The 26863-nt window shown below is 52.6% G+C and overlaps 2 protein-coding genes across 6 annotated transcripts in view; one reads left to right on the top strand and one right to left on the bottom strand.

Annotated features, from left to right (window-relative positions):
* LOC143956162 (uncharacterized) overlaps window positions 1-26863 on the bottom strand; it is a 713750-nt gene that overhangs the window by 156522 nt on the left and 530365 nt on the right. The window lies entirely within an intron of this gene.
* LOC143956169 (NACHT, LRR and PYD domains-containing protein 3-like) overlaps window positions 18900-26863 on the top strand; it is a 123071-nt gene continuing 115107 nt past the window's right edge. For 4 of the 5 annotated variants that reach the window (XM_077466310.1, XM_077466309.1, XM_077466313.1 and 1 more), the window contains exon 1: window positions 18901-18981. The gene's annotated coding sequence lies outside the window, so the exon portion shown is untranslated. Of the gene's footprint in view, window positions 18982-26863 lie in introns of all 5 variants that reach the window. The other variant, XM_077466311.1, reaches the window with a different exon arrangement.

Below are 26863 nucleotides of genomic sequence, written 5' to 3'. Positions count from 1 at the left end.
CTCTCTCTCTCATCCTCCCTCTCTCTATTTAATTAAATTTGTTATAACAAAAAATTGTTTGCATATTTATTTATTTATTATAAAAAGCTCCACCAAAATCCTCATCACCAGTCCCATGATGTTCTTAATATGGCCCTGCCTAGAACCTAAATACATTGAGTTGTTTTATAGAGGTCGACCGATATATCGGCCGATATTTGCAGTTTTTTAACCACTTGCTTACTGGGCATTTAAACCCCCCTCAGTCCCAGACCAATTTTCAGCTTTCAGCGCTGATGCACTTTGAGTGACAATTACGCGGGCATACAACACTGTACCCAAATGAAATTTTTATCATTTTTTTCCCACAAATAGAGCTTTCTTTTGGTGGTATTTAGTTACAGCTCGGAGTTTTATTTTTTGCTAAACAAACAAAAAAAGATGCAAAAAAAAAAAAAAAAAAAAATCATGTTTTAATAGTTTGTTATAAAATTTTGCAAACGGGTCATTTTTCTCCTTCATTGAAGTGCGCTGATTAGGCGGCACTGATAGGCTGCATTGGTGGGCACTGATGGGCTGCATTGGTGGGCACTGATGGGCTGCATTGGTGGGCACTGATAGGCTGCACTGGTGGGCACTGATAGGCATAGTTAAGGCGGCACTAATAGGCCAAGATAAGGCGGCACCGATGGGCACAGATAAGGCAGCACTGATGGGCAAAGATGGGCACAGATAAGATGGCACGGATGGGTGGCACGGATAAGTGGCACGGATGGGTGGCACGGATGGGCACTGATAGGTACCACAGATAGATGGGACTGATGGGCACTGATAGGTGGCACTGATAGGTGGCTCTGATAGGTGGCACTGCTGGGCACTGATGGGCGGCACTGCTGGGCACTGATGGGCGGCACTGCTGGGCACTGATGGGCGGCACTGGGGTGCAGCACCTTTGAGGCAGATTTTGGGTGGCACTGTGGGTGGCACTGCTGGGTGGCACTGTGGGTGGCACTGTGGGCACTGCTGGGTGGCACTGTGGGCACTGCTGGGTGGCACTGTGGGCACTATGGGCACTGCTGGGTGGCACTGACAGGGGGGCACTTCCTTTATTTCAGGATGGCACTGCGGGTGGCAGGTGGGCACTGGCAGGGGGCAGGTGTCCGCTTGAATTGCTGGCCGTGATCGGGACTGATGTCCCGAACACGGCCGCCGGCGATCGGCTTTTTTTTTTTCTCCTCGCGCTGTCAGCGCGAGGAGGAATACTAGCCGATTACCGGCTCCGTTTTATCACATGATCAGCTGTCATTGGCTGACAGCTGATCACGTGATAAGGGGTCGGGATCGACCCCTTACACGGATCGGTGATCAGGCGAGTCTCACGGACTCGCCGATCACAGAGCGCGCCGCGCGCGCCCCTCAGGGGGCGCGCAGGCCGCTCGTAACCGGGACGACGTCAATAGACGTAGTCCCGGAAATGTAGGTCCGCGCTAATGCCGTCATTTGGCAATAGCGCGGATCTGAAGTGGTTAAATAATCGGCATCGGCCGATTGTGCTGATAAAAAGCCGATTTAGAACTACAGCGGGACTTAGAAATGACTTCTGTAATAGAAGTCAGTGTAAGTTGCCTGAGTCGTCATAGAAACGTCTTTCCTCCTCTCTGGGCTGCCAAGAAAAGAACAGAAAGATACAATGTTTACACTTCTGAATGAATGAAGTCATCTCAGTGTGTAAAGTTCTCAGTTTAACCATTTAAAGACTAAATCTTTTCTGACACTTGTTGCTTACAAGTAAAAATCCTGTATTTTCTGCCAGAAAATCACTTAGACCCCCCAAAAATTATATATATTTTTTTAGCAGAGATCCTAGGGAATAAAATAGCGGTTGTTGCAATATTTTATGTCACACGGCATTTGCACAGAGGTCTTTCAAATGCATTTTTTGGGAAAAAAATACACTATTTAAAAAATAAAAATAAAATAAAAAAACAGTAAAGTTAGCCCATTTTTTTTTTTTTTTTTTTTGTCCAAAAGTTTTGACTACCTGTTTTTATTTAATATATAGGTTTTTTTTTAAAATCTAAATCATACATACAAGTAAACTGATTGGAGGATTGTTTTGTTTAATAAATGTTTAAATGTAAGAAATTTTCTGTATCACTTATGAAGGCTGCTTTCACACTGGAGCGGGCAGGCGTTGATGGTAAAACGCAAGTTTTAGCGGCTCTTTACCATCATTTTAGCGGTGCTATTTGGCTGCTAGTGGGGCACATATAACCCAGCTAGCGGCCAAGGAAGAGATTAAATGCGCCCGTGAAGCACTGCTGCCAAATCGCATTGCATGCGCTTCGGCAGTGGTGCCCATTCATATCAATGGGCAGGAGTGGTGGAGCGGTATACACCACTCCAAACGTGCTGCTTGCAGGACTTTTTTTAAGATCCTGCCAGCGCATCGCCTCAGTGTAAAAGCACACTGTCTTTCACACAGACTGCAGGGGAGCCATTTTGCAGGCACTTTACAGGCGCTATTTTTAGCCCAAAAGCGCCTGAAAAACTCCCCAGTGGGAAAGGTGTGTTAGATCAAGGGGGATTAAAATAAATAAATAAAATCGGCCTAACATATCGGCCCCAAAAAATCGGCATCATATATCGGCTATCGGCCAGAGAAAAACCCATATCGGTCGACCTCTATTGTTTTATTATTGCTACACAGTCATACAAAGATGTCTGTACCCAGAGTGTCATGTGGGATGGAAGGTTTAACAGGTCATGGCCGTGCAGATGAGCAGGTAATTCTAAGCAGTCCTCTAGGGGGCTGTGCTACATATACACTGCCGGTGTTCTGTGAAAATAGCAAACTTGTCGTGTTCGGTAGTGTATACGCTGCCGGTGTTCTGTGAAAATAGCAAACTTGTCGTGTTCGGTAGTGTATACGCTGCCGGTGTTCTGTGAAAACAGCCAAGTCATTGTGTACCGTAATCTATACGCTGCCGGTGTTCTGTGAAAACAGCCATGTCATTGTGTACCGTAGTGTATACGCTGCCGGTGCTCTGTGAAAACAGCCAAGTCGCTGCATACCGTGGTGTAGCACCCTGATGTTTAGGCAGGGTTGCTCCTAAATTTACCTGCCAGGTGTAGTTACCTTGACTCATTGTTGGGGATCAATTGATTCCACCCTAAGTCTGAAATTGCTGAAGTTCTCTCTTCTGCAGCTAGGTGGCCGGGTACCTGGGGACATTAGATAAGACAAGCAAGGACAGATTAGGAGTATATAGGGTAACTCAGGCAATAGGAAGGGGTTTTCTTAAATCTCTTGGCCTGCTGAGAGAACCTATTTATTTGGGTGGAGTCAGGTGATCACTGTTCTGTGCCACCTGGATGGCTGTCTGGGTGGAGGTGTCTTGTATTGCCTGGGCTGCTAGGCCAGAGTTTGGGCCTATCCCGGGCACATCTGGCTGCTAGGCTGCCTGAGGGCCTATCCAGAAGCAAGAGAGCAGCGTAGGGTTGGGACTGAGGTTTGCAGTCCAACCAGAAGTGACGGTTCTGCCGGCTGGGGAACCTGATGTGGTCGGAGGTAGAGGAAAAGCTGTTGCCACTAAGGGACCAACCACCTTATTACCAGGGACCACAGTGAGTAGCTGAAGCAAGTATTCCCACCAACCAGGGACAATGAAGAATTGGAAAACTTCAGCAGGTGTCAAGTCAGGGACCCAACCAGCAGAGGTGACGCTTGCAGAGCAGCCTTGTGTGCCAAGCCAGGGACAGAGCAGGCAAGTGAAGCTTGAGAAGTATCTGGAGTGCCAAATTAGGGACCCCAGGGGTTTACCTAGAGCATTTGGCACCTGGGGCAGATCCTATATCTGGCACCCCCCCAAACCTTAAAATGTAAAAACACCCCACTGTGCCCCCTGCATACCTCTGCATCCTTCAATATCTTTTTGTCACTACTGTGTACCCCCCTCTCCACAAATGCACCTCTGGACCCCTTTAAATTACACAACACCATGCACCTCTGGACCCCTTTACATTACACAGCACTCTGCACCCCTTTACATTACACAGCCCCTCACAGCTCTGGACCCCCTACAGTGCAGATCCCCTCCCTACAGTACAGACCCCTCCTAGAGTGCAGAACACCCATCCACAGTACAGACCCTCCTACAGTACAGAATCCTCCCCTACAGTAGAATCCTCCCCTACAGTGCAGACCCTCCTACAGTACAGAGCCCTCCACCCTACAGCTCAGACCCCCCCTATAGTACAGACCCCTCACCCCTACAGTGCACACTCCCCTACAGTACAGACCTCTCCCCCTTACAGTGAAACCCCCCCCCCCCCCCCTACAGTACAGAATCCTCCCCTACAGTACAGACACCCCCTACAGTACAGAATCCTCCCCTATAGTACAGACCCCCTACAGTGCAGTCTCCCCTACAGTACAGACCTCTCCCCCCTACAGTGAAACCCCCCCTACAGTACAGAATCCTCCCCTACAGTACAGACACCCCCTACAGTAATCCTCCCCTACAGTACAGACCCCCCTACAGTACAGAATCCTCCTCTACAGTACAGACCCCCCTACAGTGCAGAATCCTCCCCTACAGTACAGACCCCCTACAGTGCAGATCCCCTACAGTGCAGACTGCCCCTACAGTACAGTATCCTCCCCTACAGTACAGACCCCTCCCCCTACAGTACAGACCCCCCTACAGTACATAATTCTCCCCTACAGTACAGACCCCCCTACAGTACATAATTCTCCCCTACAGTACAGACTCCCCTACAATGCACACCCCCCTACAGTGCAGACCTCCTACAGTACAGACCCCCCCTACAGTACAGTATCCTCCCCTACAGTACAGACCCCTCCCCCCTACAGTGCAGACCCCCCTACAGTACAGACCCCCCTAGATTACAGACCCCCCTACAGTGCAGGACCCCCCTACAGTGCAGACCCCCTTTACAGTGCAGGACCCCACCTACAGTGCAGAACCCCTCTACAGTACAGACCCCCTCTACAGTGCAGGACCCCCTACAGTGCAGGACCCCCTACAGTGCAGGACCCCCTACAGTGCAGACCCCCCCACAGTAAACCCCCTACAGTGCACAGATCCCCCAACAATGCACAGACCCCCCTAACAATACAGACCTCCCTACAGTGCACAGACCCCCCCACAGTAAACCCCCTACAGTGCACAGATCCCCCAACAGTGCACAGACCCCCCTAACAATACAGACCTCCCTACAGTGCACAGACCCCCCCTACAGTGCAGACCCCCCAACAGTGCACAGACCCCCCTAACAATACAGACCCCCCTACAGTGCACAGACCCCCCTAACAATACAGACCCCCCTACAGTGCACAGACCCCCCCTACAGTGCACAGACCCCCCTACAGTGCAGGAAGATACTTAAGTGAAGATTGGAAGAGCTCAAGGGATTCGGTGGCAGTGAATCAGCAAGTCTAGTGAGAGAGACTGGGAGCTCAGTGGGTTGAGAACCCACATGAAGTGATTGTAGAGAGAGTGAAGGAGTTCATTCAGTGGCGTAACTAGAACCTTCAGGGCCCCGATGCAAGAAACCATGAAGGACCCCCCTGACAGGGCCCTTTACTCCGAGTTTGGTGGCGGAACAACAGGGCCCGGTTGCAAGTGGGTGGCCGCGTGTAAAGGAACCAATTTCTCCATTTCCCCCCGCTTCTCCTCCTCTCCCTCCCAGAGGCATTCAGCAGCTTCAGGAGGAAAATGGAGAGATGGGTTCCTCTGTCGGTGTTTCTCAATCTTTTTCCAGTCAGGGCACCCTTTAAGTACATCCCTAGGTGAATGGGGCTGCACTGCAACCCCCCTGCAACTGTGTGCATTGCATGCAGTTGCAGCATAGTGATGATGCATTTAAAGGGGTTGTAAACCCTCGTGTTTTTTCACCTTAATGCATCCTGTGCATTAAGGTGAAAAAACACCTGGCAGTCACTGGAACCTCAGCCCCCCATTTTACTTACCTGAGCCCTGGAACTTCACCAGGTGGAGATGCGCTCTTCCTTTGCCCGGGGTTCTCGGCTCCTGATTGGATAGATTGATAGCAGCTCAGCCATTGCCTCCCGCTGCTGTTAATCAAATCCAATGACGCGGGGGTGTCCGGGGCGCCTGCAAGGTAACCCCCCCCCCCCCCCCCCCAGGAGATCGCTTCTCCTACAGGGTTAAGAGGAGGAGCCACGAGAGCCACCGAGGGACCCCAGAAGATGAAGTTCGGGGCCACTCTGTGCAAAGCGAGCTGCAGAGTGAAGGTAAGTATAACATGTTTGTTATTAAAAAAAAAAAAAAAAGCAAACCTTTACAATCACATTAAGGGGTTAAAACAGGTGGTCAGGAGGCAACATATTGCCTCTTTACCGGCTGCCAAATGCCTCTGAAAAGCGATCTGAGCACAGATCGCTTTTCAGAGGAACAGCATTTTTTTGCTGGTACTTTGAACAAGCAAAAAAAAAAACAGTTCTGATCGGACCCGCGGACTAGGACGAAGACGCAGCCTCGCCTAAAAACTCCTGCCCACAGCTCCTCAGGACTGGCGCAGTGTTCATAAAAAAAAAAAAAAACTCAAGTTTTTTTTTTTAAATGACAGTTTTTTTTTTTAGGAAAAACGCCCAGCTCTAATATGGGTAGGGGGGGGCAGGATTAAACGTGCATACATAAAATGTGCATATATATATATATCTAAACAGCGGCGGCTGGTGCTCAAAAGTTTTGGGGGGGCGCAAACATTTTTTGAAAAAAAATCATCAAATGCAGCCACTGTGCCGTCAAACGCTGCCACTGTGCCATCAATCGCAGCCACTGTGCCCAAACGCTGCTACTGTGCCCAACAAACGCTGCCACTGTGCCATCAAACGCTGCCACTGTGCCATCAAACGCAGCCACTGTGCCATCAAACGCAGCCACTGTGCCATCAAACGCTGCCACTGTGCCATCAAACGCAGCCACTGTGCTCTCAAATGCTACAACTGTGCCATCAAATGCTGCCACTGAGCCCATTTAACGCTGCCACTGTGCCCTCAAATGCTACAACTGTGCCATCCATTGCAGCCACTGTGCCATTAAACGCTGCCAGTCTGCCATCAAATGCTACTAGTGTGCCCTTGAATGCCCCCAGTGTGCCCCCCCCCCGCCATCTACACACATGCACATACACACATAAAGTCTTTTCAAAAACGACAGTGCTGCTTTCTCTATCTTACCTCTTCCTGCTGGGTACTACACTGTAGGGGGAGACAAAGAGCACACACTGCTTTCACTTTAGTTATAAGCAGTGTGAATATTCCGAGCTCCCCGCACAGTGCCGATTACACTTTGGCTGAAGATCGGGGAGCTCAGTCTCAGCCGCCTGCTCCTTCAGATGTACAGGGGGGCCCTCAAGGGCCCCCTGCAGCATGGGGCCCGGTCGCCTTGGCGATCTCAGCGACCCCTATAACATAGAATTTCCCGGGACATTCCCGGGATTAGGACATTTGTCCCGAATTAATTTTGTACCGGGAAATGTCCCGGGAAATTCGGGTTTGTCCCAGGAAATTGAATGTCCCGTTTTTTTGCCATCGGCCGCTAGAGGTCCGCGGCCGGTGGAGACAATGTCTCCGCCGGCCGCCATTTTTAAGAAGACCAGAAGTTGGTCTTCAATAGAGTACCTGTGGTGCCGCCCAAATCCCGCTGCCAGTGTGTGTGTGTAAAGTGCAGTGGGCGGCGCCAGAGTTAAATGTCTCCGCGCGGCAACGGCGGCATGTCGGGGGCCAGTCTGTCACTGTGGATGTTGGGGCGGGGGCCAGTCGGATGTCGGGGGCCAGTCTGTCACTGTGTGGATGTCGGGGGCCAGTCTGTGAATGTGGGGGCCAGTAGGATGTCGGGGGCCAGTCTGTGGATGTCGGGGGCCAGTCTGTGGATGTCAGGGGCCAGTCTGTGGATGTCAGGGGCCAGTCTGTGGATGTCGGGGGCCAGTCTGTGGATGTCGGGGGCCAGTCTGTGGATGTGGGGGCCATTCTGTGGAGGTCGGGGGCCAGTCTGGAGATGTGGGGGCCGGTCTGTGGAGTATGTGGGGGCCGGTCTGTGCATGATGTGGGGGGGGTGGTCTATGGTTGTGGGGGGGCGGTCTGTGGATGTCAGAGGGGCACCAGATGTAAGGAGGGGCTCCGCTGATGGACACAGATGTGAGGAAGGTACCTCTGATGGGGCACCTGATGTAAGGACAGACTCCGCTTGGGACACCTGATGGCATCTGGTGGCAGGCAACGTGGCTAGTGACGCGTTCATGGCTCCCACTGATTCTGCATTATGGTGAGTTGAATGATTTCATTTCATATTACAATGTAATAATAGAAATAATGCGCTTCAATCATCCTGACACCATAACAATCATGGCGCCAGGATGATTGAAGTGCTAACACCAGGTGTTTGGAGTATCTTTATCTGCTGATTGTCAAACTCTGGAAAACACATATTGCTATTGTGGTGTAGGATCAGGGGCTGCTGTCCCTCCTTTCCCTCTCTCCCCCCCTTTCCCTCTCCATCCCGCATTCATCTCAGACTCTAACCACACCCCTTTGAGCCACGCCCTATGTAAGCCACACCCGCTATTTAACATAAACCACACCCATATTTTGTCGCTGCGCGCCACATTTTTACCCTTTCCTATGCCACACCTATAAACGCATGCCCCACCCCTAATTATACCACGACTCCGCCTACTGCCAAAAAAGTGTCCTGAATTTTTTTTTTACAATGTTGGCAACAGAGGCGGCTCTCTAATTAGGCAAATTAGGCGATTGCCTAAGGCCCCGCAGTCTCAGGGGCCTCGCAATCGACTAATTTGTCTGTGATCAATCACACTTGTCACGGTCTTATCCTCTTATCCCGGTCTGGTGGCAGCAGGTGCGGGGAGCGGGACAGTAGAGGCCTCTAGGTGGCGCAGCGGCTGGATGACAGACGGTATGTCCATGTGTGACCCGCACTTCAGCTTCTCTCTTGTCCCGCTCACCAGACCTCTCCTCCGCACCTGCCTCCTATTTGGTTCTGGAGTCAAAGCGGGGTGTTGCTGAAAAACTACCCAGCTGGATAGTCCCACCATGAGTGTGAAGAGGGAGGAACTCTTATGCTGCCGACTAGAGCAAAGGTGAGTGCCTATGCCACACAGCCTTCCCTGTGTGCCTGAGTAGGAGGAGCGGTGGGGAGACTGCACATAGTGGAATTTTTCCATATTACTCCATACAACTGCTGAATGTCTGCAGGGAGGAGAGGAGGAGAAGTGATCATTCAGCGGCTGTATGGAGGAATACGGAAAAATCAATTCCTATTCCACTATGTGCAGTCTCCCCACCGCTCTTCCTATCTAACTTTTTCTGCATCCCCCGTACTCTTTGGCCCCTCCTTGTGCTCCCTGGCTCCACCCCTCTGTACGCTCCCTGGCTCCGCCCCTCTGTACGCTCCCTGGCTCTGCCCCTCCGTGTGCTCACTGGCACCACCTCTCCTGCTCTCCAGCCCCACCTTGTGTTCCCTGGCTCCGCCCCTTCTTGTACTCCCTTTCTCAGAGCATCCTGCTCTTCAGCCCCTCCTTTTTCTCCCTGGCTCCGCCCCTCCTGCTCTCCAGCCCATTATTGTCCTCCCAGGCTCCACCCCCATTTCGCCAGCACCCCCTGCTCTCCAATTCTTTCTGCGCTCTCTGGCCCCCAGCACTCTCCACCCTACATCCCCTTCGCTCTCTGGCCCCCAGCACTCTCCACCCTACATCCCCTGCACTCTCTGGCCCCCAGCACTCTCCACCCTACATCCCCAGCGCTCTCTGGCCCCCAGCACTCTCCACCCTACATCCCCTTCGCTCTCTGGCCCCCAGCACTCTCCACCCTACATCCCCTGCACTCTCTGGCCCCCAGCACTCTCCACCCTACATCCCCAGCGCTCTCTGGCCCCCAGCACTCTCCACCCTACATCCCCAGCGCTCTCTGACCCCCAGCACTCTCCACCCTACATCCCCAGCGCTGTCTGGCCCCCAGCACTCTCCACCCTACATCCCCAGCGCTGTCTGGCCCCCAGCACTCTCCACCCTACACCCCCAGCGCTCTCTGGCCCCCAGCACTCTCCACCCTACATCCCCAGCGCTCTCTGGCCCCCAGCACTCTCCACCCTACATCCCCTGCGCTCTCTGGCCCCCAGCACTCTCCACCCTACATCCTCAGCGCTCTCTGGCCCCCAGCACTCTTCACCCTACATCCCCTGCGCTCTCTGGCCCCCAGCACTCTCCACCCTACATCCCCTGCACTCTCTGGCCCCCAGCACTCTCCACCCTACATCCCCAGCGCTCTCTGGCCCCCAGCACTCTCCACCCTACATCCCCAGCGCTCTCTGACCCCCAGCACTCTCCACCCTACATCCCCAGCGCTGTCTGGCCCCCAGCACTCTCCACCCTACATCCCCAGCGCTGTCTGGCCCCCAGCACTCTCCACCCTACACCCCCAGCGCTCTCTGGCCCCCAGCACTCTCCACCCTACACCGCCAGCGCTCTCTGGCCCCCAGCACTCTCCACCCTACATCCCCAGCGCTGTCTGGCCCCCAGCACTCTCCACCCTACATCCCCAGCGCTGTCTGGCCCCCAGCACTCTCCACCCTACACCCCCAGCGCTCTCTGGCCCCCAGCACTCTCCACCCTACATCCCCAGCGCTCTCTGGCCCCCAGCACTCTCCACCCTACATCCCCTGCGCTCTCTGGCCCCCAGCACTCTCCACCCTACATCCTCAGCGCTCTCTGGCCCCCAGCACTCTCCACCCTACATCCCCTGCGCTCTCTGGCCCCCAGCACTCTCCACCCTACATCCCCTGCGCTCTCTGGCCCCCAGCACTCTCCACCCTACATCCCCTGCGCTCTCTGGCCCCCAGCACTCTCCACCCTACATCCTCAGCGCTCTCTGGCCCCCAGCACTCTCCACCCTACATCCCCTGCGCTCTCTGGCCCCCAGCACTCTCCACCCTACATCCCCTGCGCTCTCTGGCCCCCAGCACTCTCCACCCTACATCCCCTTCGCTCTCTGGCCCCCAGCACTCTCCACCCTACATCCCTGCACTCTCTGGCCCCCAGCACTCTCCACCCTACTTCCCCAGCGCTCTCTGGCCCCCAGCACTCTCCACCCTACATCCCCAGCGCTCTCTGACCCCCAGCACTCTCCACCCTACATCCCCAGCGCTGTCTGGCCCCCAGCACTCTCCACCCTACATCCCCAGCGCTGTCTGGCCCCCAGCACTCTCCACCCTACACCCCCAGCGCTCTCTGGCCCCCAGCACTCTCCCACCCTACATCCCCTGCGCTCTCTGGCCCCCAGCACTCTCCACCCTACATCCTCAGCGCTCTCTGCCCCCAGCACTCTCCACCCTACATCCCCTGCGCTCTCTGGCCCCCAGCACTCTCCCACCCTACATCCCCTGCGCTCTCTGGCCCCCAGCACTCTCCACCCTACATCCCCTGCGCTCTCTGGCCCCCAGCACTCTCCACCCTACATCCTCAGCGCTCTCTGGCCCCCAGCACTCTCCACCCTACATCCCCTGCGCTCTCTGGCCCCCAGCACTCTCCACCCTACATCCCCTGCGCTCTCTGGCCCCCAGCACTCTCCACCCTACATCCCCTGCGCTCTCTGGCCCCCAGCAATCTCCACCCTACATTCCCAGCGCTCTCTGGCCCCCAGCACTTTCCACCCTACATCCCCTGCACTCTCTGGCCCCCAGCACTCTCCACCCTACATCCCCTGCGCTCTCTGGCCCCCAGCACTCTCCACCCCTACATGCCCTCCGCTCTCTGGCCCCCAGCACTCTTCACCCTACACCCCCAGCGCTCTCTGGCCCCCAGAACTCTTCACCCTACACCCCCAGCGCTCTCTGGCCCCCAGAACTCTTCACCCTACACCCCCAGCGCTCTCTGGCCCCCAGCACACTCCACCCTACATCCCCAGCACTCTCTGGCCCCCAGCACTCTCCACCCTACATCCTCAGCGCTCTCTGGCCCCCAGCACTCTCCACCCTACATCCCTGCGCTCTCTGGCCCCCAGCACTCTCCACCCTACATTCCCTGCACTCTCTGGCCCCCACCACTCTCCACCCTACATCCCCTGCGCTCTCTGGCCCCCAGCACTCTCCACCTTACATTCCCAGCGCTCTCTGGCCCCCAGCACTCTCCACCCTACATCCCCAGCGCTCTCTGGCCCCCAGCAATCTCCACCCTACATCCCCTGCACTCTCTGGCCCCCAGCACTCTCCCACCCTACATCCCCAGCGCTCTCTGGCCCCCAGCACTCTCCACCCTACATCCCCAGCGCTCTCTGGCCCCCAGCACTCTCCACCCTACATCCCCAGCGCTCTCTGGCCCCCAGCACTCTCCACCCTACATCCCCTGCACTCTCTGCCCCCAGAACTCTTCACCCTACACCCCAGCGCTCTCTGGCCCCCAGCACTCTTCACCCTACACCCCCAGCGCTCTCTGGCCCCCAGCACTCTCCACTCTACATCCCCTGCGCTCTCTGGCCCCAGCACTCTCCACCCTACATCCCCAGCGCTCTCGGCCCCCAGCACTCTCCACCCTACATCCCAGCGCTCTCTGGCCCCCAGCACTCTCCATCTACATCCCCTGGCGCTCTCTCTGGCCCCCAGCACTCCTCCACCTACATCCCCAGCGCTCTCTGGCCCCCAGCACTCTCCACCCTACATCCCCTGCGCTCTCTGGCCCCCAGCACTCTCCACCCTACATCCCCAGCGCTCTCTGGCCCCCAGCACTCTCCACCCTACATCCCCTGCGCGGCTCTGGCCCCCAGCACTCTCCACCCTACATCCCCAGCGCTCTCTGGCCCCCAGCACTCTCCACCCTACAGCCCCTGCCGCTCTCTGGCCCCCAGCACTCCCACCCTACATCCCTGCGCTCTCTGGCCCCCAGCACTCTCCCACCCTACATCCCCTGCGCTCTCTGGCCCCCAGCACTCTCCACCCTACACCGCCAGCGCTCTCTGGCCCCCAGCACTCTCCACCCTACATCCCTGCGCTCTCTGGCCCCCAGCACTCCCACCCACACGCCAGCGCTCCTCTGGCCCCCAGCACTCTCCACCCTACATCCCCTGCGCTCCTCTGGCCCCCCAGCACTCTCCACCCTACAACGCCAGCGCTCTCTGGCCCCCAGCACTCTCCACCCTACCATCCCTCCGCTCTCTGCCCCCAGCACTCCCCACCCTACCCGCCAGCGCTCTCTGGCCCCCAGCACTCTCCCACCCTACATCCCAGGCGCTCTCTGGCTCCCAGCCCCTCCACCCCCATCGCTCTCTGCCCCCAGCACTCTCCACCCCACGCCCTCTAGCTCTCTCTTGCCCCCAGCACTTTCCACCCTCCACCCCCAGCACTCTCCAGCCCTCAGCACTCTCCAGCTCCTCCCTGCTCTTTGCCCCCCAAGGCTGCGAACAGGGACATCTCTCTCCTCTCTCCCCCCCCTCCCCCTCTCCCTTCCCCCTCTCTCCTTACCCCCTCCTCTCTCTCCCCCCCCTCTCTCCTCTCTCTCTCCTCTCTTCCCCCTTCCTCCCCTTCCTCCCTCTCTCTCCCCTCTCCCCCTCTCTCCTCTCTCTTCTCTCCCTTCCCTCCCCCTCCCCTGCCTTCTCTTCCCTCCCATCCCCTCCCCTCCCCACCCTAACTCTCTCTCTCCCTTTCCCCCTCTCTCTCTCTCTCTCTCCCTTCCCCTCTCTCTCTCTCTCTCCCTTCCCCTCCTCTCTCTCTCCCTTCCCTCTCTCTCTCCCTTCCCCCTCTCTCTCTCCCTTCCCCCTCTCTCTCTCTCTCTCCCTTCCCCCCTCTTCTCTCTCCCTTCCCCTCTCTCTCTCTCTCTCCCTTCCCCTCTCTCTCTCTCCCTTCCCTTCTCTCTCTCTCTCCCTTCCCCTCTCTCTCTCTCTCTCTCCCTCTCTCTCTTTCCCCTCTCTCTCTCTTTCCCCCTCTCTCTCTTTCCCCCCTCTCTCTCTTTCCCCCTCTCTCTCTTTCCCCCCCTCTCTCTCTCCCCCCCCTCTCTCTCTTCCCCCCACTCCTCTCTCTCCCCCCTTCTCTCTCTCTCCTCCCCTCCCCGCCTCCCCCCTCTCTCTCTCTCCCTCTCCCTCTCTCTCCCTTCCTCTCTCTCTCCTTCCTCTCTCTCCCTCCTCCATCTCTCTCTCTCTCCCTCTCCTCTCTCTCTCTCTCTCTCTCTGTCCCCTCTTTCTCTCCCTCCCGCTCTCTCCCCTCCCCCCTCTCTCTCTCTCCTCCCCCCTCTCTCTCTCCCCTCCCTCTCTCTCTCTCCCTCCCCCTCTCCCTCTCTCTCCCTTCCTCTCTCTCCCTCCCTCCATCTCTCTCTCCCTCTCTCTCTTCCCTCTCTCTCTCTGTCCCCTCTTTCTCTCCCTCCCGCTCTCTCCCCCTCCCCCCTCTCTCTCTCCCCCTCCCCCCTCTCTCTCTCCCCCTCCCCCCTCTCTCTCTCCCCCCCCCCTCTCTCTCTCCCTCTCTCCCTCCCTCCCTCCCTCCCTCCCTCCCTCCCTCTCTCTCTCCCTCCCTCTCTCCCTCTCTCCCTCCCTCTCTCCCTCCCTCTCTCCCTCTCTCTCTCCCTCCCTCTCTCCCTCCCTCTCTCCCTCCCTCTCTCCCTCCCTCCCTCTCTCCCTCCCTCTCTCCCTCCCTCTCTCTCTCCCCCTCTCTCTCCCTCCCCCTCTCCCTCTCTCTCCCTCCCCCTCTCCCTCTCTCTCCCTCCCCCTCTCTCCCCCCCTCCCTCTCTCCCTTCCTTCCCTCTCCCTCTCCCCCTCTCCCCCCTCCCTCTCTCCCCCCCTCCCTCTCTCTCTCCCTCCCTCCCTCTCTCTCTCCCTTCCCCCTCTCTCTCTGCCCTTCCCTCTCTCTGCCCTTCCCTCTCCTCCCTTCCCTCCTTCTCTCCTCCCTTCCCTCCTCTCCTCTCCTACCTCCCTTCCCTCCCTCTTTCCTCCCTTCCTTCTCTCTCTCTCTCTCTCTCTACCTTCCCTCTCTCTCTACCTTCCCCCCCTCTCTCTCTCCCCCCTCTTCTCTTCTCTCTCCACCTCTCTCTCCCCCTTTTGCACACCCTTTCTCTACCCCTCTCCCTCTCCTCCCTCTCTCTCTCCCTCCCCTCCTCTCTTATCTCCACCTCTCTCTCCCCTTTTTGTGCACCCTTTCTCTACCCCTCTCTCACCCCCCTCTCCCCCTCTCTCGGTCACCCACTTTCCCTCCCCTCTCACTCACAATGTCTTGCTCCCCTCCCCCTCTTTCTCTCCATCTATATCTAACAATCTCTTGCTCCCCCTCCCCTCTCTCTCCCCTCCTCTCTCTTGCTCCCCCTGCGCTGTGCTGGGATCCCCCACTCTACTTCCTCTGTGGATGTGGAATGACTCAGTGACATCCCCTCCCCATTCTCCCAAGACACAGGAAATTCTTAGAGGGGTTGCCATCTTGCTGGGCACCAGATTTTAATGGCTGCATATGTCTGATGGGTGCGGAGGGTGCCCTGGAAGTGGTGCCTATGAACTGTGTGCTAGATCTGTGCATCTTTTTGTAGCCATTTTTATTGCTTGAATTTTTTTCCCATTATGGACATGATTGGGGCCTCATGTTTAAGTTTCGCCTAAGGCCTCACAAATCCTAGAGCCGCCTCTGGTTGGCAACTATGCTATAATTCCGCCACTGGCTACTGTAGTTAATTACTAGGTATCCATTGACTTCTCCTGAAGTTTGACCTGGTTGTACTTTTCTCTTCTGCCACCAGGTGGCTGGGCACTTGACGGCATTAGATTGAGAAGGACAACTTAAGGTCAGGTTATTGGTATATGGGGTATCTCAGGCAATGGGCAGGGGTTTTCTTGAATCCATTGGCCTTCTGGGAGAGCCTATATATTCAGGTGAGGTCAGGTGATCTAGGTTCTTGTGTCATCCGCCCCCGGCTGCTAGGCCAGAGATTGGGCCTATCCCGGGGGCATCTGGGTGCCAGGCTGTGTGAGTGCCTATCCAGAAGTATGAGGGCAGCGCAGGGTTGGGACTGTGGCTTGCAGTCCAAACAAAAGTGACGGTTCTGCTGGCCAGAGAACCTGTTGTGGTCAGAGGTAGCAGGGAAGCTGTTGCCTCTAAGGGACCAATCGCCTTTACCAGGGACCACAGTGAGTAACTGAGGCAAGTACCGGAGCAGTATTCTCGCCGAGCGGGCACGGTGGAGAAATTCGGGAAACTTCAGGTGGTGATCAAGTCAGGAACCCAAGCAGCAGAGGTGATGCTTGCTGAGCAGCCTTGTGTGTCAAGCCAGGGACCGAGCGGTCAGCAAGGGTGAAGCTTGAAGATATCCGAAGTGCCAAGCTAGGGACCCAGCAGGGAAGTATGTGTGACGCTTGAGGGAAATACCACCACAAAAGCCTTGAGGAGCTGATGGGTTTCAGAGTTAGTGAATCAGAGGGTCCAGTGAGAGACCAGGAGCTCAAGGGTCTGAAGAACTACAAGTTGTAGTACAGCTGAGAGAACTGTTACTTTGAGTTAGGAACTGTTTAAGCACTGTTGCCATAGGAGACAGCAATCCTGCACATGCAGAAGTGGCGTCTTGCTGGGACCTTTCCCTGTACGGCTGTCCTCCTGTTGAAGTGTCGGAGTCTGCCATTTGAAATTGCAACTACATAAGGGTGCCCTGACCCTAACCTTTCCCTTGCAAAATATAAAAAGGACTGTCAAAGAAATAAAACCTCTTTTACATCCAAGAAGTGTCTGGCGCCCAATGACTTTTACCACCGTTACACCCATTATACCTCACAACCCACTACATATTGAAGGATGCCAGCTATGTTTGGCTTTGAAGGTTCCTATTAGACTGGAAGAGGTCAGAGATTCTGCTACAGTCACAACTTGTGTTAGGAACTGTGCTAAGACATTCCTACACATGCAGATGTGGTGTCTTGCTGGGTGCCTTTCCCTGCACAGCTGTCTACCTGTAGAAGTCTTGGAGTCTGCCAATTGACATTGCAACTACTAAAGAGTGTCCTGGCCCTAAACCCTTTCTCCCACAGTTCTGTTCAAGAGAAATAAAATCTCTTTGCATTCAAGAAGTGTCTGGCGCCCATGGCTCTATTTTACATTACACCCACTATGCCTTACAACCCACTCTGTATAGAAGGATGTCAGCAGCTCTTTTCTCTGGAGGTCCTCATTAGACTAAAGGAGGCCAGGGACCTTGCTACAGTAGTGTATACACTGCCGGTGTTCTGTGAAAATAGCCAAGTCCTGGAAATCTGCAATTACTCCTGCTGGAGAGAAAAAGGAAGTGTCGTCAGTGGAGATTTTGATGAGCTGTCTCTTTTCACAGGACACCGGCTCCTGATACCAGCATTGCTCCAACCGGCACATCCCCACCCCCCCCCCGGAGGTAGCAGAGGTGGGATGCAGCGGAGGTAGCAGAGGTGGGAAGAAGTGGAGGTAGCAGAGGTGGGAAGCAGCGGAGGTAGCAGAGGTGGGAAGCAGCGGAGGTAGCAGAGGTGGGAAGCAGCGGAGGCAGCACAGGTGGGAAGCAGTGGAGGTAGCAGAGGTGGGAAGAAGTGGAGGTAGCAGAGGTGGGAAGCAGCGGAGGTAGCAGAGGTGGGAAGCAGCGGAGGTAGCAGAGGTGGGAAGCAGCGGAGGTAGCAGAGGTGGGAAGCAGCGGAGGCAGCACAGGTGGGAAGCAGTGGAGGTAGCACAGGTGGGAAGCAGCGGAGGTAGCAGAGGTGGGAAGCAGTGGAGGTAGCAGAGGTGGGATGCAGTGGAGGTAGCAGAGGTGGGATGCAGCGGAGGTAGCAGAGGTGGGATGCAGCGGAGGTAGCAGAGGTGGGAAGCAGCGGAGGTAGCAGAGGTGGGAAGCAGCGGAGGTAGCAGAGGTGGGAAGCAGCGGAGGTAGCACAGGTGGGAAGCAGTGGAGGTAGCACAGGTGGGAAGCAGCGGAGGTAGCAAAGGTGGGAAGCAGCGGAGGTAGAAGATGTGGGAAGCAGCGGAGGTAGCAGAGGTGGGAAGCAGCGGAGGTAGCAGAGGTGGGAAGCAGCGGAGGTAGCAGAGGTGGGAAGCAGCGGAGGTAGCAATGGAGAGAGCAGAGGAAGGAGCAGAGGAGGGATCGGTGGAGGGAGCGGTAGAGGGAACAGTGGAGGAAGCAGAGGAGGGAGCAATGGAGAGAGCAGAGGAAGGAGTAGGGATGAGCTCAGGCGTGTTCGCATGGAACACGTGTAGAGCCCGCCAGGAAGTCAGCTCAGCGCTGCGCTAATTACAGGCAGTGAGACATTGCCCGATCTTTGCAGCCGCACATCGGGGCAATGTCTCACTGCCTGTGATTAGCGCAGTGCTGCACGGACTTCCTGGTGGGCTCTGCACGTGTTCCATGCGAACACACCTGAGCTCATCCCTACTCCTTCCTCTGCTCTCTGTTCAAGAGAAATAAAATCTCTTTGCATTCAAGAAGTGTCTGGCACCTATGGCTCTATTTTACATTACACCCACTATGCCTTACAACCCACTCTGTATAGAAGGATGTCAGCAGCTCTTGGCTCTGGAGGTCCTCATTAGACTAAAGGAGGCCAGGGACCTTGCTACAGTAGTGTATACACTGCTGGTGTTCTGTGAAAATAGCCAAGTCGTGGAAATCTGCAATTACTCCTACTGGAGAGAAAAAGGAAGTGTCGTCAGTGGAGATTTTGATGAGCTGTCTCTTTTCACAGGACACCGGCTCCTGATACCAGCATTGCTCCAACCGGCACATCCCCACCCCCCCCCCCCCCCGGCTCGCCCCATGTGTGCAAAACAGATCTCTTATCTGTCCAGGGCTGAGCCTCTGAGAAAGTCAGATATCGTATACTGCCCTGACCTGCAAAGGGAGGGTTCTCAGCCTTATCCAATCAGGCTGCATCCATGCTGCAACCCCTCCCCCTTCCTCTGCCGCCTTATTTTGATTTCAATACTGGAGGAAGAAGAAACCAAAATGAACCCTCAGCTCTAAAACTCCTACGTGAGTCTTTTTTTCTTTACATTGCTTCAAAGAGAGAGAAGAATCATATTGTGCAACAGCCTGGACAGCCACAGTTCCTTGTCTTAGTGCAGGCAGAGGAGGGAGCAGTGGTGGGAAGCAGTGGGGGTAGCAGAGGGTTAAAATAGTTTATTGCACAGCTCCGGGGGTCTTCTGTCCGTCTTCGGGGGTCTTCTCGCCGGACTCCTCCGCTATCTTCTGCTAGCTCTTTTACTAGCGGAGGAGCCCGGTTTTCTTCATCACCGCCGCCCTCTTCTTCCGACTTCAGGGGTCTTGTCCCCCTCTTCGGGGGTCTTGTCCCCCTCTTCGGTTCTTCTTGCCGGGCCACCGCGCCTTCTTCTAGCTCTTTTACAGGCGGTGGCCCAGTCTTCTGTCGCCACCGCTGTCGCCGCTGTCGCCATCTTCTCTTCTTCTCTTCAGATGTTGCCTTGTCGCTGCCTCCGCTCACAATGGCAGGGACGCGGCGCGCGGCGACTTATATAGGGACATCGCCGGATGATGTCCCTGCCCATTATGATGTCACAGTCCCAGCATCCTCTGGGACACTACTCCACTACTGACACTGACACTGTCCTCCGCTCGGCCGTTCCACGCTCCTCCTCAGTGATTGGCCGCCTGCCTGTGTGTGTAGTATGTAAAGATCTGCCCACTCAAGTGCAGTCAGTGGCCAAGCTGCCCAGTAATATGCTGCAGTGCCAGTGCCTAGGCAACGTAAGAACCTTGAGGAACCACAGGTAACAGCAGCCAGTTAGGACCATTTTTATAAACTAGGGAATGTACATCTTTTGTATTGCAATACATCCATTGTGGCCATATTTTGATGAAAACAGCTATACAGACCCTATAGCTGTTTTCATCAAGGTCAAAATATGGCCATAAAAGATGTATTGCAATATAAAAAGATGTACATGCTCTATGCTTGAAAGGTACAGTCAGGTCCATAAATATTGGGACATCAACACAATTCTAATCTTTTTGGCTCTATTCACCACCACAATAGATTTGAAAGGAAACAAACAAGATGCGCTTTAACTGCAGACTTTCAGTTTTAATTTGAGGGTATTTACAAATCAGGTGAAATGTGTAGGAATTACAACAGTTTGTATATGTGCCTCCCACTTTTTAAGGGACCAAAAGTAATGGGACAATTGGCTGCTCAGCTGTTCCATGGCCAGGTGTGTGTTATTCCCTCATTATCCCATTTACAAGGATCAGATAAAAGGTCCAGAGCTCATTTCAAGTGTGCTATTTGCATTTGGAATCTGTTGCTGTCAACTCTCAATATGAGATCCAAAGAGCTGTCACTATCAGTGAAGCAAGCTATCATTAGGCTGAAAAAACAAAACAAATCCATCAGAGAGATAGCAAAAACATTAGGTGTGGCCAAATCACAAATCAACTGTTTGGAACATCCTTAAAAAGAAAGAACGCACCGGTGAGCTCAGAAACACCAAAAGACCCGGAAGACCACGGAAAATACTGTGGTGGATGACCGAAGTATTCTTTCCCTGGTGAAGAAAACTCCCTTCACAACAGTTGGCCAGATCAAGTACACTCTCCAGAAGGTAGGTGTATGTGAGTCAAAGTCAACAAACAATAGAAGACTTCACCAGAGTGAATACAGAGGGTTCACCACAAGATGTAAACCATTGGTGAGCCTCAAAAACAGGAAGGCCAGATTAGAGTTTTGCCAAACAACATCTAAAAAAGCGTTCACAGTTCTGGAACAACATCCTATGGACATATGAGACCAAGATCAACTTGTACCAGAGTGATGGGAAGAGAAGAGTATGGAGAAGGAAAGTAACTGCTCATGATCCAAAGCATACCACCTCATCAGTGAAGCATGGTGGTGGTAGTGTCCAGGGGAGGGCTGGGCCAGGGGGTAGGGATGCAATTGCCCCCTGGGCTGCTCTGATATGCGGTGGCAAAGGCTGCTGTGTCATCAGCTAAAAATTGCAACATGCACAGTTCTTGAACTGGCCAAGTCCAGTACTGTGAGCCAGCGATGTCTTCATGTCAGGGCTGACAGTCTGTGTTACACAGCACAGCCCCACCCAGCCCCTCCCTACTCCACACCATTGGCTGGCAGAGGCTGGACCTGCTCTCTGCTCAATTTGAGCAGTTGGCTGGAATTCAGTGAGGCTCCTGGGAGGCTGGGACCATCCAAGTAAGTGAGCTCCTCCTCTCTGCAGCCAAAGAGTTTTTTTCTAGCAGCCTGTGCCAGTACCTTGCCCTCCTAGGGCTAGGTGGTATGATGTGGGCTCTCACTGACATGCTGCAGTTTGGCTGCAGTGCTGGTGTACTGGCAGTCATCCTGCATGTTGCCCCTGGGACATAGAGGATGCACATTTTTAATGCATGTTCTGAAAGTGCATAAAACGTCCTGCATGCTGCATGTTTGGTGCACTTTCAGAACATGCAGCAACAATGAGTAACCTAAAAGAAGTCTGAGGGGGTGTGACACCCGCCAGTACACCCGCACTGCAGCCAAACTGCAGCACACCAGTGTGAGCCTAAATGCTTGTATTCACTTGCAGCAGCCACTGCCAGTCCTCTGAAAAGTGATCCTTGCTCAGGTCATTTGACAGGCAGTGAATAGTTACATAGTTACATAGTTAGTCAGGTTGAAAAAAGACACAAGTCCATCCAGTTCAACCTTAAAAACAAATAAATAAAATAAAAAATAATCGTACAATCCAAATACCCAATTTTATGCCCACAATTGATCCAGAGGAAGGCGAAAAAAAACCCCAGCAGAGCATGCTCCAATTTGCTACAGCAGGGAAAAAAAATTCCTTCCTGATCCCCCAAGAGGCAATCGGATTTTCCCTGGATCAGCTTTACCTATGTTAGTACCCAGTTATATTATGTACATTCAGGAAAGTATCCAGGCCTTTCTTAAAGCAATCTACTGAGCTGGCCAGAACCACCTCAGACGGGAGTCTATTTCACATTTTCACAGCTCTAACTGTGAAGAAACCTTTCCGTACTTGAAGATAAAATCTCTTTTCCTCTAGACGTAAAGAGTGCCCCCGTGTCCTCTGGATTGACCGTACAGAGAACAACTCAACACCAAGTTCACTATATGGACCCCTAATATATGTTGATCATATCCCCCCTTATTCTACTCTTCTCAAGAGTGAATACATTCAGTTCCTCTAATCTTTCCTCATAGCTGAGTTCCTTCATGCCTCTTATCAGTTTGGTTGCCCTTCTCTGCACTTTCTCCAGTTCCCCGATATCCTTTTTGAGAACTGGTGCCCAAAACTGAATGGCATATTCCAGGTGAGGTCTTACTAATGATTTGAACAGGGGCAAAATGATATCTCTCTCTCTGGAGTCCATACCTCTCTTAATACAAGAAAGGACTTTGCTCGCTTTGGAAACAGCAGCTTGGCATTGCATGCTATTATTGAGCTTATGATCTACCAAAACCCCAGATCCTTCTCCACTATGGATCCCCCCCAGTTGTACTCCCCCTAGCATGTATGATGCATGCATATTCTTAGCCCCCAAGTGCATAACTTTACATTTATCAACATTAAACCTCATCTGCCACATAGTCGCCCAATTAGACAGTGTATTGAGGTCGGCTTGTAAATTGGAGACATCCTGTAAGGACGTTATTCCACTGCATAGCTTGGTGTCATCTGCAAAGATGGAAATGTTATTTTTGATCCTAGACCCAATATCATTTATAAAGATGTTAAAAAGTAAGGGTCCCAGCACTGAACCTTGGGGTACACCACTGATAACCTTAGACCATTCAGAGTAAGAATCATTAACCACGACTCTCTGAAGTCTGACTTTTAGCCAATTTTCTATCCATTTACAAACTGATATTTCCAAACCTGTAGACTTTACCTTACACATGAGCCGTGTGTGCGGAACTGTATCGAACGCTTTTGCAAAATCCAAGTATACCACGTCCACCGCCACCCCTCTGTCCAAGGTTTTACTTACCTCCTCATAAAAAGAAATCAGATTTGTCTGACAACTTCTGTCTTTCATGAATCCATGTTGTCTGTTGCTTAAAGTGTTTTTGTTCAGCAAGAACTCGTCGATGTGGTCTTTTATTAAACGCTCCAGTATCTTCCCAGCTATAGAAGTTAAGCTAACAGGTCTATAGTTACTTGGTAAAGACTTTGATCCCTTTTTAAATATAGGCACCACGTTCGCCCTGCGCCAATCCAGTGGGACTATTCCCGTCATTAATGAGTCCCTAAAAATTAGATACAATGGCTCTGAAATTACAGAGCTCAATTCTTTTAGGATCCGTGGGTGGATGCCATCAGGGCCAGGTGCTTTATCCACCTTTATTCTGTCCAAATATTTCTGGACCATATCACTTTTGAGCCATTGTGGATCATTTGGGGCTGTGTCACTATCACCCCCATTATGGACATGCGCTCCCCCATGCTCTTTTGTGTACACAGAGCTGAAGAAAGTATTTAATAAATTAGCCTTCTCTCTGTCCCCAGTCACCCACTCCAGATTATTTTGTAAAGGGCCTACATGCTCAGACTTGACCTTTTTACTATTAATATATTTGAAGAATTTTTTGGGGTTTGTCCTACTATCTTTTGCAATCTGTCGTTCGTTTTGAATTTTTGCATCCTCGATTTCCTTTTTACATATTCTGTTAAATTCTTTGTAACATTTAAATGACACTAGTGATCCTTCATTTTTATATTTTTTAAAAGCTCTTCTCTTCTAGTTTATAGCTTTTTTAACTTTGGCTGTGAGCCACATAGGTTTTGTTTTTAGCCTTTTAAACTTATTGCCCATGGGAATATACTTTGCAGTGAGGTCCCAAACAGTCTTTTTGAAGAATTCCCATTTCTGTTCTGTGCCCATTGAAGCAAACATTCTCTCCCAGTCTAAGTCCTGGAGAGTAGCCCTCATCCTTGGAAATTTGCTCTCTTGAAGTTAAGTGTTTTTATCTTACCCGTATGTATTTCTTGTTTAGCGCTAACATCAAAGGAAATCATGTTATGATCACTGCTACCCAGGTGTTCCTTTATCTGGACATTAGTAATAAGCTCTGCATGGTTTGAGATTACCAGGTCCAACAGAGCTTCATTCCTAGTTGGGGCCTCAATAAACTGGACCATTAAATTGTCCTGTAATAGGTTTATCATTTTTTGCCCTTTAACTGTCCCAGCAGTGCCATTACTCCAGTCAATTTCTGGGTAGTTAAAATCCCCCATTATTATCACTGTCCCAGCCCTTGCAGCCCTTTCCATCTGTGCAAGGAGCTGAGTCTAGTTGATATCACATTTCATCCCTGCCTGCTTTAACCTCCCTAAATGCCAATCCCTGCAGGTAATGACACAGTTCACTTTGAACTCCACCTTATTTTCATTACTCTCTGTAGGTATTAGATGTGGTCTCACCTTTTTGTTTGCACATCTAATACCAAAGGGTACTTTCACACTGGGGTGATTTGGGTGGTAGTGGTACAGCGCTGCTCGTTTTAGTGGCGCTTTACCATTGTTTTCGTGACGCTAGTGAGGCACTTTTAACCCCCACTAGTGGCCAAAGAAAGTGTTAAATTCATTTCAATGGGCTGGGCACCTCTCTCAAATCACCCCAATAATGCTGCTTGCTGGACTTTTCAGAATGTCCTTCAAGCGCACTGCCCCAGTGGAAAACCTGGGGTGGCATAAGAAGTGCTTTACAGGTGCTATTTTTTAGCACTAAAACGCCTGTACATCGCCTTCAATGTTAAAGGACCCTAAAGAGAGTTCTGGAAATAAGGTGGAGTTCAAAGTGAATTTCTACACCTAAGTGGAGCCCCCCTTTCAGAAGATTTGAGGATATTATTAAACCCAGAGACTGGTGGACTTAGGCCACAATAGACAGATTGAAATTCTGCCGGTTCAGCAGACATTTCAATCTATCTCTGTGCAGACTGGTTGTACAGAATTTGACTCCATCAACTGACAGTACAACCAGCGTGTCTTTATGTTTTTTAGCGATCAGTGCTGGCTGCTATAGCTGCCAGCAGTGATCACTGTATTCTGATGGCTTGGAAACTTTCACCTCAGAGCACACACCGACACACGGCTCTTACGGAAGCTTGGTAATTCAAGTTCTGGGCTTCCCTAACATTACAGCCCTTTTGGGCTGTGACCAAGTCTGGGCAAGAGCTGGGATATGACATTACTTACCTCATATCCCTGCCACTCCTAAACCTGCTCCACTGCAGCACCAGGCCCACAATGCCCTTAATCTGGCCGGTGCTCCGGCATGTGCCTGCATTTTTTACTATCCGCAATTGAGACAGGAGGAACCTGCACCCTGGTGAATCTGGTGTTCATGCCGGGGAGACAGCAGGACTTGCATGTTTAGCCTGCTGCGCTCACTGTGACTCTCAGCTACTCTGCTGGCTTGGCTTGCCTAGTGGTGTGGTGCTCACTCACCAGAGAAGCTCCGGACTCCACAGGTAGTGCTTAGTGTGGTGGCAGTGACAGCACAGTCTTTAGTCTTCATCTTCCTCTTCCGGCAGTCTCATTGGTCTGTGTACTGGGTGTGGTGAAGGGGCAAGCTCTTTTTCTCAGTCTCTCTGGGGGCAATCATGAAGTCTCTTTCTGAGAGACTGCTCCATTCTCTGAGAGACTGCTCCACTTCACACTGCCTGTACAGAGACTGACTGCTTCACAGTGCCTGCACAGAAAGTGACTGCTCTCTCTGTGCAGGCAGTGTGAAGCGGGGTCTCTCTCTGTGCAGGCAGTGTGAAGCGGGGTCTGTGCAGGCAGTGTGAAGCGGGGTCTCTCTCTGTGCAGGCAGTGTGAAGCGGTCTCTCTCTGTGGAGGCAGTGTGAAGTGGGGTCTCTCTCTGTGCAGGCAGTGTGAAGCAGTCTCTCTCTCTGGGCAGGCAGTGTCAAGCAGTCTCTCTCTCTTTGGGGCAATGTGGAGCAGTCTCCCTCTCTCTCTGTATGGGGAATGTGGTGTAGATGGGTGGTGAGCTGATTCAGTGGTTCAATGGGCCACTTGACTGGACTTGCCCCCCAGGCCTAAGGCTGCCAGCCCTCCCCTGGTAGTGTCATGGCGTGGGCATGTATGGCTGCCAATGGAACTGGTTCTCTTGTATTTATTGATGATGTAACTACTGACAAAAGCAGCAGGATGAATTCTGATGTGTTCCGGGCAATATTATCTGCTCATATTCAGCAAAATGCTTCAGAACTCATTGGACGGCGCTTCATAGTGCAGATGGACAATGACCCGAAGCATACTGCGAAAGCAACCAAAGAGTTTTTTAAGGGAAAGAAGTGGAATGTTATGCAATGGCCAAGTCAATCACCTGACCTGAATCCGATTGAGCATGCATTTCACTTTCTGAAAACAATACCGAAGGGAAAATGCCCCAAGAACAAGCAGAAACTGAAGATATTTGCAGCAGAGCATCACCAAGGATGAAACCCAGCGTCTGGTGATGTCTATGCATTTCAGACTTCAGGCTGTAATTGACTGCAAAGGATTTGCAACCAAGTATTAAAAAGTGAAAGTTTGATGGATGATTGTTAATCTGTCCCATTACTTCTGGTCCCTTAAAAAGCGGGAGGCACATATACAAACTGTTGTCATTCCTACATAGTTCACCTGATTTGGATGTAAATACCCTCAAATTAAAGCTGAAAGTCTGCAGTTAAAGCACATCTTGTTTGTTTCATTTCAAATCCACTGTGGTGGTGAATAGAGCCAAAACGATTAGAATTGTGTAGATGTCCCAATATTTATGGACTTGACTGTATATGTGTTATATAAGAGAAAAGAGATCATATTCAGCACATTGTATTGGAATTTTCTCAGGCCAGGCGTGCGTACCAGTCCATATAAATATAGCCTATATATAT

This window comes from Lithobates pipiens, unplaced genomic scaffold (assembly GCF_037356315.1).
Source record: "Lithobates pipiens isolate NorthernLeopardFrog02 unplaced genomic scaffold, aLitPip1_a1.2 Scaffold_35, whole genome shotgun sequence".
Classification (NCBI taxonomy): domain Eukaryota; kingdom Metazoa; phylum Chordata; class Amphibia; order Anura; family Ranidae; genus Lithobates; species Lithobates pipiens.
The sequence above is the reverse complement of the archived record's forward strand: the minus strand, read 5'-3'. Positions and strand labels throughout refer to the sequence as shown.